The sequence below is a fragment of the Theropithecus gelada genome, chromosome 4, assembly GCF_003255815.1.
Source record: "Theropithecus gelada isolate Dixy chromosome 4, Tgel_1.0, whole genome shotgun sequence".
NCBI classification, from domain to species: Eukaryota; Metazoa; Chordata; class Mammalia; order Primates; family Cercopithecidae; genus Theropithecus; species Theropithecus gelada.
The window spans coordinates 19248033-19261162 of NC_037671.1; the positions used below are offsets into that span (position 1 = coordinate 19248033).

General features: G+C 41.6%; 1 non-coding gene across 1 annotated transcript; it reads left to right on the top strand.

Annotated features, from left to right (window-relative positions):
* Positions 1–7843: 7843 nt before the first annotated feature.
* LOC112623881 lies at positions 7844–7951 on the top strand. The gene has a single exon (XR_003119240.1). It is a non-coding gene; the product is annotated as a U6 spliceosomal RNA (small nuclear RNA).
* The last annotated feature ends 5179 nt before the right edge of the window (positions 7952–13130 follow it).

Genomic DNA, 13130 nt, shown 5'->3' on the forward strand with positions numbered 1-13130 from the left:
AAAGATATGTTTTTGCCAAACCTCTTTAATGCATGCCTTTGCTAGGCCAGTGGCTAGTGCTGTGGTAGCCCCCAAGGCACAGTTTTTCTAAATACAATAGGCACTCCCAATGAATATTTAACCAACTTGCATTTACCCAAGCCATTCTACAGCAGGAGAAAGAGTCGCCCTTGTTTGATTAGGACTATTAAAGGGACCTGAGTCATTCTGACCACTCTCAGAGTAGTTTCTCCCTGACTACTCTCAGAGTAGTTTCTCCCTTGTGGTTTTGAGAAGTGAAGCCAGCTGGGCTTCTGGCTTGGTGGGGACTTGGAGAACTTTTGTATCTAGCTAAAGGATTGTAAATGCACCAATCAGTGCTCTGGGTGTAGCTAAAGGATTGTAAACGCACCAATCAGCACTCTGTAAAATGGGCCAATCAGCTTTCTGTAAGATGGACCAATCAGTAGGAGGTGGGTGGGGCCAAATAAGGGAATAAAAGCTGGCCATCGGGGACAGCAGCAGCAGCCTTCTTGGGTCCTCTTCCACACAGTGGGATCTTTGTTCTTCACAATAAATCTGACTGCTTCTCACGTTTTGGGTCTGCACTACCTTTATAAGCTGTGACACTCCCCATGAGGGTCTGTGGCTTCATTCCTGAAGTCAGCAAGACCATGAACCCACCAGGAGGAATCAACAATTCCGGATTAAGAGCTGTAATACTGTGAAGGTCTGCAGTTTCACTCCTGAAGTCAGCAAAACCACGAACCCACCGGAAGGAAGAAACTGTGGACACATTTGAACATCTGAAGAAACGAGCTCTGGACACACCATCTTTAAGAACTGTAACACTCACTGCGAGCGTTGGTGGCTTCATTCTTGAAGTCAGCCAGACCGAGAACCCACCGGAAGGAACCGGTTCCGGACACAGTTTGGACATATGCCTGCTCTTCCTTTGATGCACTAAGGCACCTCAAGAGCATACTAAATATGTCATTGAAGATTTGTGTTTAGAGATGACAGCAGAAGTAAAGGCCTCTGCCTGTCAAGTTTAATTCTGTCACTGAGCATTTCCTGCTGGGTCTTTTGAATTCAGACTCTCCCCTCCCAGCCACCCTCTCACATGTTTACTTCAAATTGTTACCGGCATCGTTGCATTGCTTCCTAACAGCAATCTTGCTGATGATCTTACTCTGAGGTCTTCCCTTTCTTGGGTGCTGCTAGGATTAAAACAGGATCAACTCCCTTGTGGTGCTATCATACGGGTTTCCCATAATGTGTTTTTCTCAATGAGCGTATTTGTTTTTATTTTTTGTACTTCTATTTCCTTTGCGCTCCCCACTGCCTTCCTTTCTTAATTTTTTGCAGTTCTTCATTTATGTTCATTTAAAAAAGAGACTTGCACAATCCTCTTTAAAACTCATGTCCGTAGGATGTACCTATACATCAGTTTTTTGTTTGGCTTTTGTTTTTGTTTTGTGTTGAGACAGATTCTCACTCTGTCACCCAGGCTGGAGTACAGTGGCACCATCTCAGCTCACTACAACCTCTGCTTCCTGGGGTCAAGCCATCCTCCCACCTCAGTCTCCCAAGTAGCTGGGACTGCAGGCACATGCCACCACACCGGGCTAATTTTTGTATATTTTATAAAGACAGGGTTTTGCTCTGTTGCCCAAGCTGATGTTGAACTCCTGAGCTCAAGCAAGCCGTGTTTCTGAGCCTCCCAAAGTGCTGGGATTATAAACAGGAGCCACTGCACCAGGTCAGATCAGGTTTTGCTTTAGGGGACAATAATCAGAGTAAGATGGCTTTGGGGAATCTGTGGTGTTGTGTTTGTATATGTTTTTCTGGGAAGAAGTTTCATACATTTTGTTAGATTCGCCAAGTCATTTGGGACAAAATAAATTTAAAAACTATTATTGTGGCCCAACTAGGCGTGTATTTGTGTGTTTATTTGTTTGCTTGCTTGTTTTTCTGCAGCATCCCAAAAGTGTGGGGCAGAGAAGGCTTTTAGGACCAGTTGTTCTCATTTAGATCATGCCTTGTCTTTGGCAAATGTTTCTGTCAGCCTCAACTGGATATTTAAACCAAAAACCTTGAACTTTTGTAAATTTGATAGCAAGGAAAAAAAATCAAGAGCAAGGTTGAAGACTTAAGACTGAAATATAATTCCTGTTCTGTTTCAATTGCAATAAGAAACTCCTTATTTTGAATTAAGTGGTGAGTTTAGAGGAAAGAACAAGTACAGTGGGGTAGGGAAGGCTTATCTTTGGAAAGCTCAGTTCAAGCTAGTTAAAAATCCTAATTTCAAATTTAACTTTTTACTGTACATTTTATTACGTGCATTGTGTAGTTAAAAATATAAATGTTCACTAATAAAGGAAAGTGAGAGAAGTTAATGAAGAGATTATACTTCAAAGTAATGATATTAATCAGTCCTAAGCCTTCAATATATTAATACAAAAGAATTAATTCCTTTGGAGGAATGTTCATTAAAGGAACAGTTTTTTAAGTCACAACATCCTCCTGCCACTAACTTTCTAAGAGGTCACCCCACTTTCCTCCCCAAAGGCTAATACACCTTTTCGTGCTGTAATATGTTCATTTCCCGTTTCCATGGCTCCTTGAGGCCTGGCTTCACCAAACGTTCTCACAGCTCTGTATTTTGGCTTCTTCTCTCTGGGCATTTACTACTGACCCCCTCAAATCCTCACTGAAAAGTGTGTGATGATTTTTGGTGGTCTAGGAGCTGGATGGAGCTTGCATCCTTTTGCACAACACACAAGCAGCTATAGGCCAAGCCTACTTAGAACCCAGAGGTTTCTCCTGGGTCCACTTCTGTACTTGACTCTCTGTGCCGTCAGCAGCCTCACTGTGAGCCCAGCTGGCTGCTCTGCTGCACTGTCTGCACTCCATGAGCATTGCCTTATGGAGCCGTCACCAGCAAATCTGCCACGGGAGTCCCTGTGACCATAGGGGCCCAGGACACCGTGTATAGACTACCAAGAAAGAAACCCCCTATCCCCAACAATTCCTAGATTCTATTTTAACCAAACAGTTTGCTCCCTTTCCCTGATCAGCTAGTTTACAGGAATTGCTAACATGGGGCAAGATTATGTTTGTCCTCTTTTCATTCTTTCTTTCTACCATTTGGCATCAGCTGAGCAGTAACATCACCAAAAGTCTGGAAATCCTTTAAAAAGAGGGGAGGCACTAGGCCAGTGAATCCATGAATTGGATAATCGGCTCCTGAATAATTAGGACCAGACTGTACAGTAAACAACACGCCCCTCCCCGGGAGCCAACAGCAGGCCCAGCCGTAAACTCCCAGCTGGAGATGCAAGGGTTTTCCTTCTGCCGGCAACGCCCCCAGTCCTGCCCTGCATGCAAGACCACAAACACTTCCCCTTCAGCGCCGGCATATCTTTCCTCACGTGGAGCGAATTTTCTGGACTTGAATGCGAATGTGACATGCTGACCTGGAATTTGCATAAGCTCCGCTTCACGTCTCGAAGTTTGCTCCAGTGAACAGATTTTATATCTGCTGGCAAAGGCAGGCAGTGGCACTCGGAGACAGGGGCATTTGAAACCACATTTTTTGGCTCATTAAAGCCATTCTGCTGATGTTGCTCCTCATGTCATTCAACCTATTTTCAAGCCGTTTCCTCAATGGTGCACTTCAGGGAGGTTGGGCACGGATTTTGCTAGGAACTGGATTGTGTCCATAAGTCTCGTCAGGGCCAGTTTATTCTCGGGCTCTGGCAACCTTTGAATAGCTCTTCCACCTTTGGGGGTTCCCACACAAAGCCTGCTCTGCGCAGTTTGCCCATGAACCAAGATATTTATTTCATCTTGTTTCTGAAGTCATGGGTGTCTTGACGTTGCTCCCAAAGTGGGAGCAGGATCTGTTTCCCCCTCGCAGCAAATAGCCACCGCAAATATGTACAAATTCAGAAATCACGTTGGATGTCTTCCCTTTCCAGGCTGGTCAGAAAAAGGCTAGAGGCACAGAGTGCTTGAAAGCACCAAGAAAACATGCCTGACTCAGAGCTTTCCTCATTAATTAGGGTGCTTACAGAATTTGTTCACTCCAAGTCTGAAAAGAAAACAGCTTACTTCATTGGTAGACTGAAAAACTGGCCGACTTTCTCTTCTTTATTTTTTTATTATTTTTTTTTTTTGAGAGAGTCTTGCTCTGTAGTCCAGGCTGGAGTGCAGTAGCACCATCTCGGCTCACTGCAACCTCCACCTCTTAGGTTCAAGCGATTCTCCTGCCTCAGCCTCCCAAGTACCTGGGATTACAGGCACACACCACCACGCCCAGCTAACTTTTTGTATTTGTAGCAGGGACGGGGTTTCACCATATTGGTCAGGCTGGTCTTGAACTCCTGACCTCGTGACCCACCTGCCTTGGCTTCCCAAAGTGCTGGGATTCCAGGCCTTGAGCCACCGCCCCGGGCCCTGACTTTCTCTTCTTTTCCGTCTCACTCTGCAGTAGGCAGTGTGGAGGGTGGAGGGAGCTGGGTGGTTTGTCCAGGTCACAGCTGCAGTTCCGTCTGTACGTGATTCCCCATCTTCCTTGTTGACCTCTTCCATCCTTATCTCTGGCAGAGGCCCTGAAAGGCGTTAACCTGGCTGAAAAGATTCCTTGTCTAAAGCTCTGCCGCTTCTCATCCTTTCCTGCCATCCTAACACTCCATCTGGAAACAGTGCTGTGACCTACCCAAGCACACTCCTGATTGATCCCCAGTGCCTAAGAGCTGTATTGCTCTATGGAAATACACACTGGGTAGTATGTTTCTCTCGATGTGCATTGGGGGCTGAATGTTAAGCATTAACTACCTGGTTAAAGGAGCCGAAGCACCTAATTCAAACTTCGGTGAGGGCTGATAACAGAAATTCAGTTCCTTAGACAGCTGAGATACAAATCTAGGCCTTTCCCAGGGCAATTAGGCAAGAATGAAATAAAAAGGAATCTATATTGGAAAGGAAAAAGTTAAACTATCTCTACTTTCAGATGACATAATCTTGAATATTAAAAACCCCTAAGGTGGCCACGTGAGGTGGGTCACTCCTATAATTGTAGCACCAAGGCTGGTGGATCACTTGAGCTCAGGAGTTCAAGACCAGCCTGGGCAACATAACAAGACCCCATCTCATTTTAAAAAGAAAAAATTAACAAGAAAAAATAAAACCTAAGGAATTCATTAAAAAACTGCTCAAATGAATAATTTTTTTAGCAAGGTTTTAGGATAAAAGATCAACATGCAGGCTCAGTGCTCATGCCTGTAATCCCAGGACTTTGGGAGGCTGAGGCAAGTGGATCGCCTGAGGTCAGGAGTTCGAAACACCCTGACCAACATGGTAAAACCCCATCTGTACTAAAAATACAAAAAATTAGTTGGGTGTGGTGGTGGGTGCCTGTAATCCCAGCTATTCAGGAGGCTGAGGCAGGAGAATTGCTTGAACCCAGGAGGCGGAGGTTGCTGTGAGCCGAGATTGTGCCTCTGCACTCCAGCCTGGATGACAGAGCAAGACTCTGAATCAAAAAAAAAAAAAAAGAATGTTGTTAAAATGGCAATACACCCTCGAGCTGATCAATAGATTCAATGCAATTCTTATCAAAATCCCAGCTGATTTCTTTGCAGAAATTGACAAGTTAATTGTAAAATTTATATCAAAATTCAAGAAATGCAGAAAAAACAAAATAATCTTGAACAAAGAACAAATTGGGGGAGTCACACTTCCCAACTTCAACATGTGTACAAAGCCATAGTAATCAAAACAGTGTGGTACTGGCATAGGGTAGACATATAAATCAGTGTAGTAGAATTGAGAGTCCAGAAATAAACTATCACATTTATAGTCAATTGACTTTCAATAAGGGTGTCAAGGCCATTCAGTGGAGAAAGAAGAGTCTTTTCAACAAATGATGCTGGGACAACTAGATATACACATGTTAAAAAAAAAAAAAAATGAAGTTGGACCCCTGTCTCACACTGTATACTAATTCAGAATAGAGAAAAGACTGACATGTAAGAGCTAATCCTATAAAACTCTTAGAAGATAACACGAGTGTAAATTTTCATGACCTTGGATTTGACAATGGTTTCTTGGATATGATACCAAAAGCATGAGCAATTAAAGAAAAAATAGATTAACTGCGCACAATTCAGCTAAAAACCTTTTGTCCTTCCAAAGACACCATCAAGGAAATGAAGAGACAAGTCTACAATGAATGAGAGAAAAAATGTGCAAATAATATTACACGTATTACATACAGCTCAACACCAAAAACCAAATAACTAAAAAATGGGCAAAAATCTAAATAGACATTTCTCTAAGGAAGATAAATGCATGGCCAATAAGTGCACGAAAAGATGCTCAACATCATTAGTCATCAGGGAATGCAAATCAAAACCATAATTAAATATCATCTCACACCCATTAGGATGGTTAACATTTTTACAAAACAGAAAATAACAAGTATTGACAAGGAAGTGGAAAAATTAGAACTCTCATACACTGCTCATTGGAATATAGAATTGTGCAGCTCCATGGAATACTATATAGCCATAAAGAAAAATGAGATCATGTCTTTTGCAGCAACATGGATGCAGCCGGAGGTTATTATTCTAAGTGAATTAAACACAGAAACAGAAAACCAAATACTACATGTTCTCACTTATAAGTCAGAGCTAAACATTGGATACACATAGACATAAAGATGGGAACAATAGGAACTGGGGACTCCAAAGTGGTGAATAAGGATGGGAGGCAAGGGTTGAAAAAGCTACCTGTTTGTTACTATGTTCAGTATTAAGGTGATGGGTTCAGTAGAAACCCAAATCAGCATCATGCAATATATACATGTAACAAACCTGCACATGTACTCCTTGAATCTAAAATTTAAAAAAAAAATTAATAAAATAAAGTGGTGCAGCTGCCTTGGAAAGCAGTCTGGCTGTTACACGAAAGGTTAAACACAAAGTTACTGTATGAGCCAGCAACTCTACTCTTAGGTATATACCCAAAAGAAATGAAAACATATGTTCACACATAAACTTGTCCACTGGTGTTCACAGAATATTGTTTGTAAGAGCTAAAAAGTAGAAATGGCCCAAATGTCCATCAATGGACAAATGAATAAACACAATATGGTATTTCCATATAACTGTATACTTTTTGGAAGTAAAAAGAAATGAAGTACTGATACATGCTATGGTGTGGATGAACTTTGAAAAGATTATGCTAAGTGAAGGAAACCAATCACTAAAGACAACATATTGTATTATTCCTTTGTAAGAAATGTCCCGAATAGGCAAATCTATAGAAACAGAGAGTAGATCATGGGTTGCCTAAGGCTGGAAGGAATCAGGGGAGGCTTTGAGAGGTGATAGCTAAGAAATAAGGAGTGTGGCAGGTTTCTTTTTAGGGTTATAAAAATGTTTTAAAATTGGTTGTGATGATGGCTGCACAACTCTATGAACATACTAAAAACCACTGACTTGTACATTCTACATTGGTGAATTGTATGGTATGTGAATTATGTCTCAATAAAGCCTTTGGGAGACAAAATAAATAAATAAAATCCAGAGACATTGTCCTATGGATAAATACTAAATAGAGTCATTAGGCTGGGCTCTAGATTTGTCTATTCAATGCTTTTGTGGTGTTTTTCTTTATCTTCCAGCTCCGGAAAAGGCCTGTAGTTCCAGCTACTGGGGAGGCTGATGGAAGGATAGCTTGAGCCCGGGAGGTCAAAGTTGCAGTGAGCCGTGATCGCATCACTGCGCTCCAACCTGGGTGACAGAGTGAGACCCCGTCTCAAAAAAAAAAGAAAAGAAAAGAAAAGAAAAAAAAAGTGCTTGCCTCAGCAGCACATATACTAAAATTGGAATGATACAGAGAAGATTAGCATGGCCCCTGAGCAAGAATGACATAAAAATTCTGGGAAAAAAAAAAAAAGCCTGAGCAAAGTGACTTGCCCAGGATGCCACAGTTCACAGTAGTAGAACCACAACTGGAAACCAGGGCTTTGACTCCCAGGCATCCGCCTCTTCCATGAGTTCCATGTCCCATGTGCGTGCTATGTTTGTACTGGAGTCAGTGGCAACTGTCTTATTTAGATATTCTTATTTTCCTCTATGCTTTGAGAAACCTGGTTTGTAGACAGAGAAGGCTGATTTTTTGCTTCTAAAAGCTTAAGTTAACAATTTGTGTTGTTTTGTTTTGTTCTCCTGGCCCAACCTAACAAGCATTCACATAGTAGACAACACATGCTTGCTGGACCTTACTTCCTGTCTGGTGACCCAGCTCCCCAGAGACTTGAGTCTCAAATAAATGTTTCTGTCAGGAGGCTGAGCTCCCAGCTGTGCAAATTGGTCACAGATGTAATTGCATTTGCCCTCTGCCCTGGAAGAAAACATGCCTGTGGTTCGGGGTTTAGATGTCTCAGAATGAAAGACGTTACTCCTGACTCTGGGTAATAGCCGTGACGCTCAAAATAAGCTGCCACAGAGACACACCATAGTGTTGCCAGATGTACAGGACTGTTGCTACCCAGAATCCAGACCTTCACAGCCAGTTACCAAACTGTGGCCATGTCATTGACCAATCAGGCATAGTCAAGAACCTAGCTTTTCCACTGACTCCTCATACTTTCAAACATAACTCCATCCCCTCTTCACCTCTCCCTAATGCCCACAGGATCTCAGAAAAGACCTCCATTTCCAAGTTCCCTGAATGGCAGACAACGGCAGCCCTAGGACATCTCCACTGCACAGGCTGCAATTGCTAGAATCTAATTAAAATAAACATTGTAACAAGCTGCTGAGCCCCACCCAGTGCCTCAGGGGCCTAACACAGCACTGATTTAACCAAACATTTCAGTAATGCCCAATAAGGAAATTCAACCTTAAAGACCTCAGCAGGAGGCGATGAGGCTGAGTTAGACCTTTTCTTTGAGCACTTAAAGCCTGGAGAGGACAAGGCTGTTCAGGACAGAGTCAGGGCAAGTCTGTACTTTGCCAGCATGCAAAGCGGGAGAAAAATTGTCTGACATCCTGAAAATATGGCAAACAATCTTATGTCATGATAATAATATCCCCAGCTAGCTTTGTAAAACTAGATTTGTAGGGTCTGGACGACCGAGCCTTTTTTTCAGGAGCTGCTGGGCAGTAAACCTTCAGGGAAATGAAGACTGGTTGAATGAACTTAGAAGAAAGTTCATGAACATTCCTATTTCTGGAGGTTTTGCTTTCATTAGAGAACTGACCAACAAGTATGTGGTCCAAACACTGGAACAGAATTGGACTTTCTTGTGCCACCTACTGTGAAGGGTCAAGACTAGGAGTGCAGGCCCTGGGGTCAGGCTGTCTGGTCTTGAATGCATCTTCTACCACCTATTACCTTTGTTACTTAGCCTTCTCGGGGCTTCAATTCCTTCATTCTTAAAAGGGGAATAATACAATCCATGCTTCACAGAGTTGCTGGGAGACTATATAAAATAATCCATATAAAATGCTTCAAAGAAGGCCTGATCTGTAGCAGAGAGAAAGAGAAAAAAGGAGAGAGGGAGAGAACAAGAAAACTTTTGTTGGGTGCTTAAACTTTCCAGAAAAAATAGAACCAATAGGATATGTGGTATAGAACCAATATTGATATGTAAGAGGAGAACTGGGAATTGGCTATGGGAATTGGATCACAGGATTATGGAGCCAGATAATTCCCATAATATGTGGTCTACAAGCTGGGGACCCAGGAAAGCTGATGGTCTGATTCAATCCTAGTCCAAAAGCCTGAGAACACGAGGAAGATTGCTGGTGTAGACCTTAGAGTCCAAAGATCTGAGAATCAGAAGCTCCAATGTCCAAGGGCAGGAGAGGATGGATGTCCTGGCTCAAGAACAAAGATGGAATTCACCCTGCCTCCTCCTTTATGTTTTATCCAGGTCTTCAAAGGATTGGATGGTGCTATCCACATTGGTGAGGGCAGAACTTCTTTATTCAGTCCACTGATTCAAATGCTAATCTCTTCCAGAAACACCCTCACAGACACAGCCAGAAAATGTTCTACCAGCTATCTGAGCATCCCTTACGCAGCCAAGCCATTACATAAAATTAACCACCACTTGCTTACTATGTTCCAGGCCCTTTGCTTTTCACCTTTATCTGCTTATTTTTATTTAATCCTCACAACAACACTCAGTGACAGATATACTTATTATCCTTATATTATGGAAGAGGGAACTAGATTTAGCAAGATTATATTAATTGAACAGCATCACACTGGCAATATATGTCACAATTTAAGATTCAAACTGCCATCTTTATAACTCTGGAACCCTAATTCTACCATATACTGTGGAGACTGTGCCCTCAGTCTCCAAAGTGGGGTACACCTTCCCCTGGTGGAAGAAATAAACAGGCCCTGATTATTTAGGGGCATCAGTTACCAGGTCCTCAATGTCTATGAGTCCCCTGAGAACATGCCTGGGGCCAAGGCTTCCCTTTTTACCAAGAAAAGCCTTCCTTCTCCCACATTCCAAATCCTATCAAAGTGCATTGTGCTGGGTATAAAAACTTCTCAGCATGACTGAATAACAAGCTGAGAAGTTTTTATATGCAGCACAATGCACTTTGATACACACAATTTGAATAATTGAATATCTGGATAATAAACCTTTTGCAATTCAGACAATTTCCAATTTGCTTTTAACAAAAGTAGAGGAATACCTAATTGACTTGTCACCTGATATATCACTTAAAGTAATTTTTGGTGAGAGACCATCATGTGATTTTTAGCACATAATTCAGAGTTCAAGGAATGATTAACTTGTTATAACAAAATATATCAAAATCACCACAAGATAACACTTTACACCTGCTAAAATATCTATCATTGAAAAACCAAAAGATAACAATGATTGGCACAGTTGTGGAGAAATTGGAACCCTTGTGCACTGTTGGTCGGAATGCAAAATGGTGCAGCCCTATGAAAACCAGTGTGGTAGCTCCTCAAAAATGTAAAATCACAATTTTAATTTTTCTATCATAATTGGGTAATCCTGGATATTTACCCAAAAGAATTAAAGTCAGGATCTTGAGGAGATATTAGCATTCCCATGTTCACCACATCATTATTCAACATGTGGAAATAACCTAAAGGTCCATCAACAGATAAATGGATAAAGAAAATGTGATACATGCATACAATGGGATATTACTTAGCATTTAAAAAGATGGAAATCCTGCAATACACAACAATCAGGATGAACTTTGAGCACAGGTTGCTAAGTGAAATAAGCCAGTTACAGGATAACAAATACTACGTGATTCTACTTATATGAAGTATCCAAAATTGTTGAATTCCTAGGGTCAAAGAGTGGAGTTGAGGTTGCCAAGGGCTGGGGGGAGAAGGAAATGGGGAGTTATTAAAAATGGGCATAAAGTTTTAATTGAACTAGGTGAATAAGCTCTAAAGATTTGCTGTATTAGCAATTACTATCAACAATAATATTTCACACTTAAAAATTTGCTAAGAGGACACATCTCATGTTATACGTTCTTACTATAATAAAACAAAACATTTTTAAAAGTTTTTAAGTACATCAATTCTCATCTAATTATTAAAGAACTAGTTTTATCAGTGTTTACACTTAGTTATAAAAGTAAAATTAGAGAGTCCTGAGGTAGGAGACTTGCTTGAGCCCAGGTGTTTGAGGCCAGCCTGGGCAACATAGTGAAACCTCATCTCTATATAAAAAAGAGAAAATTAACCAGGTGTGGGGTGTTGGCCTCTAGTCCCAGCTATTCAGGAGGCTGGGGCAGGAGAATCTCTTGGGTCTAGGAGGTGGAAGTTGCAGTGAGTCAAAGTGGTACCACTGCACTTTAACCTGGGCAACAGTACAAGACTCTGCAAAAAAAAAAAAAAGAGTGAAATTAGGAGCTGGGTACTGTGACTTTCATCTGTAGTTCCAGCTACTTGGGAGGCTGAGGTGGGCAGATCACGTGAGGCCAGGAGTCTGAGGCTGACATGTGCTCACACCTGTGAATGGCCACTGAGGTCCAGCTTGGATAACACAGAAAGACCCCATCTTAAAAGAAGAAAAAGTAGGCCAAACATGGTGTTCATGCCTATAATCCTAGCACTTTAGGAGGCCAAGGTGGATCACTTGAGGCCAGGAGTTTGAGACTAACCTGGACAATACAGCAAGAACCTGTCTCTACAGAAAATGTAAAAATCAGCTGGGCATGGTGGTGCATGCCTTCTGTCCTAGCTACTTGAGAGGCTGAGACAAGAGGATTGCTTAAGCCCAGGAGTTCGAGGCTGCAGTGAACTAGGATTGTGCCACTACACTCCAGCCGAGATGACAGAGTGAGATCCTGACACACACACACACACGTGTAAAACTAGGAATACAGTTTATATTTAACCATGTTTCAGAGCTCTAGCATCAAGTAGCATTCATTCACAAATATGTGAACTAATTGGAAAAACACACATCTCATGAATAGATGCACTTCCAATAAACTCTTACTTTTTATGTGTAGCTATTTTCAAAGTATACACAATATATAGGTTGTTTTGGATCAATTGTATAATAAAAATTACTCAATCTATATTTATTTTTAACACTATAACTTACAGTTACAGGGACTTTAAAATTAATTTTATGGGTGAAAACTGTAATAGAGTGATCAGTAAGAGATATAAAATGTATTATTATCCTAAGATATAATTCTATAGGGAAGTAGAATTGAAATACAATTTTAAGGAGAAAGGGAACAATCTAAAAGTTATGCTTATTTACAAAATATCTTGTATTCTTAAATGATGAGTAAATTAATAATGTTACAGATTTTGTTTTTGTTTCTTTGTTTTTGTTTTTTGAGACAGGGTCTCACTCTGTCACCCAGGCTGGAGTGCAGTGTCATAGTCTCAGTTCACTGCAACCTCTGCCTCCCAGGCTCATGTGATCCTCCCATCTCAGCCTCCTGAGTAGCTGGGACTACAGGTGCGCACCGCCACACCCAGCTAATTTTTGCAATTTTAGTGGAGATGAGGTTTTGCCATGTTGGTCTTGAACTCCTGACCTCAGGTGAGCCACCCGCCTCGGCCTCACAAAGTGCTGGGATTACAGACATGAG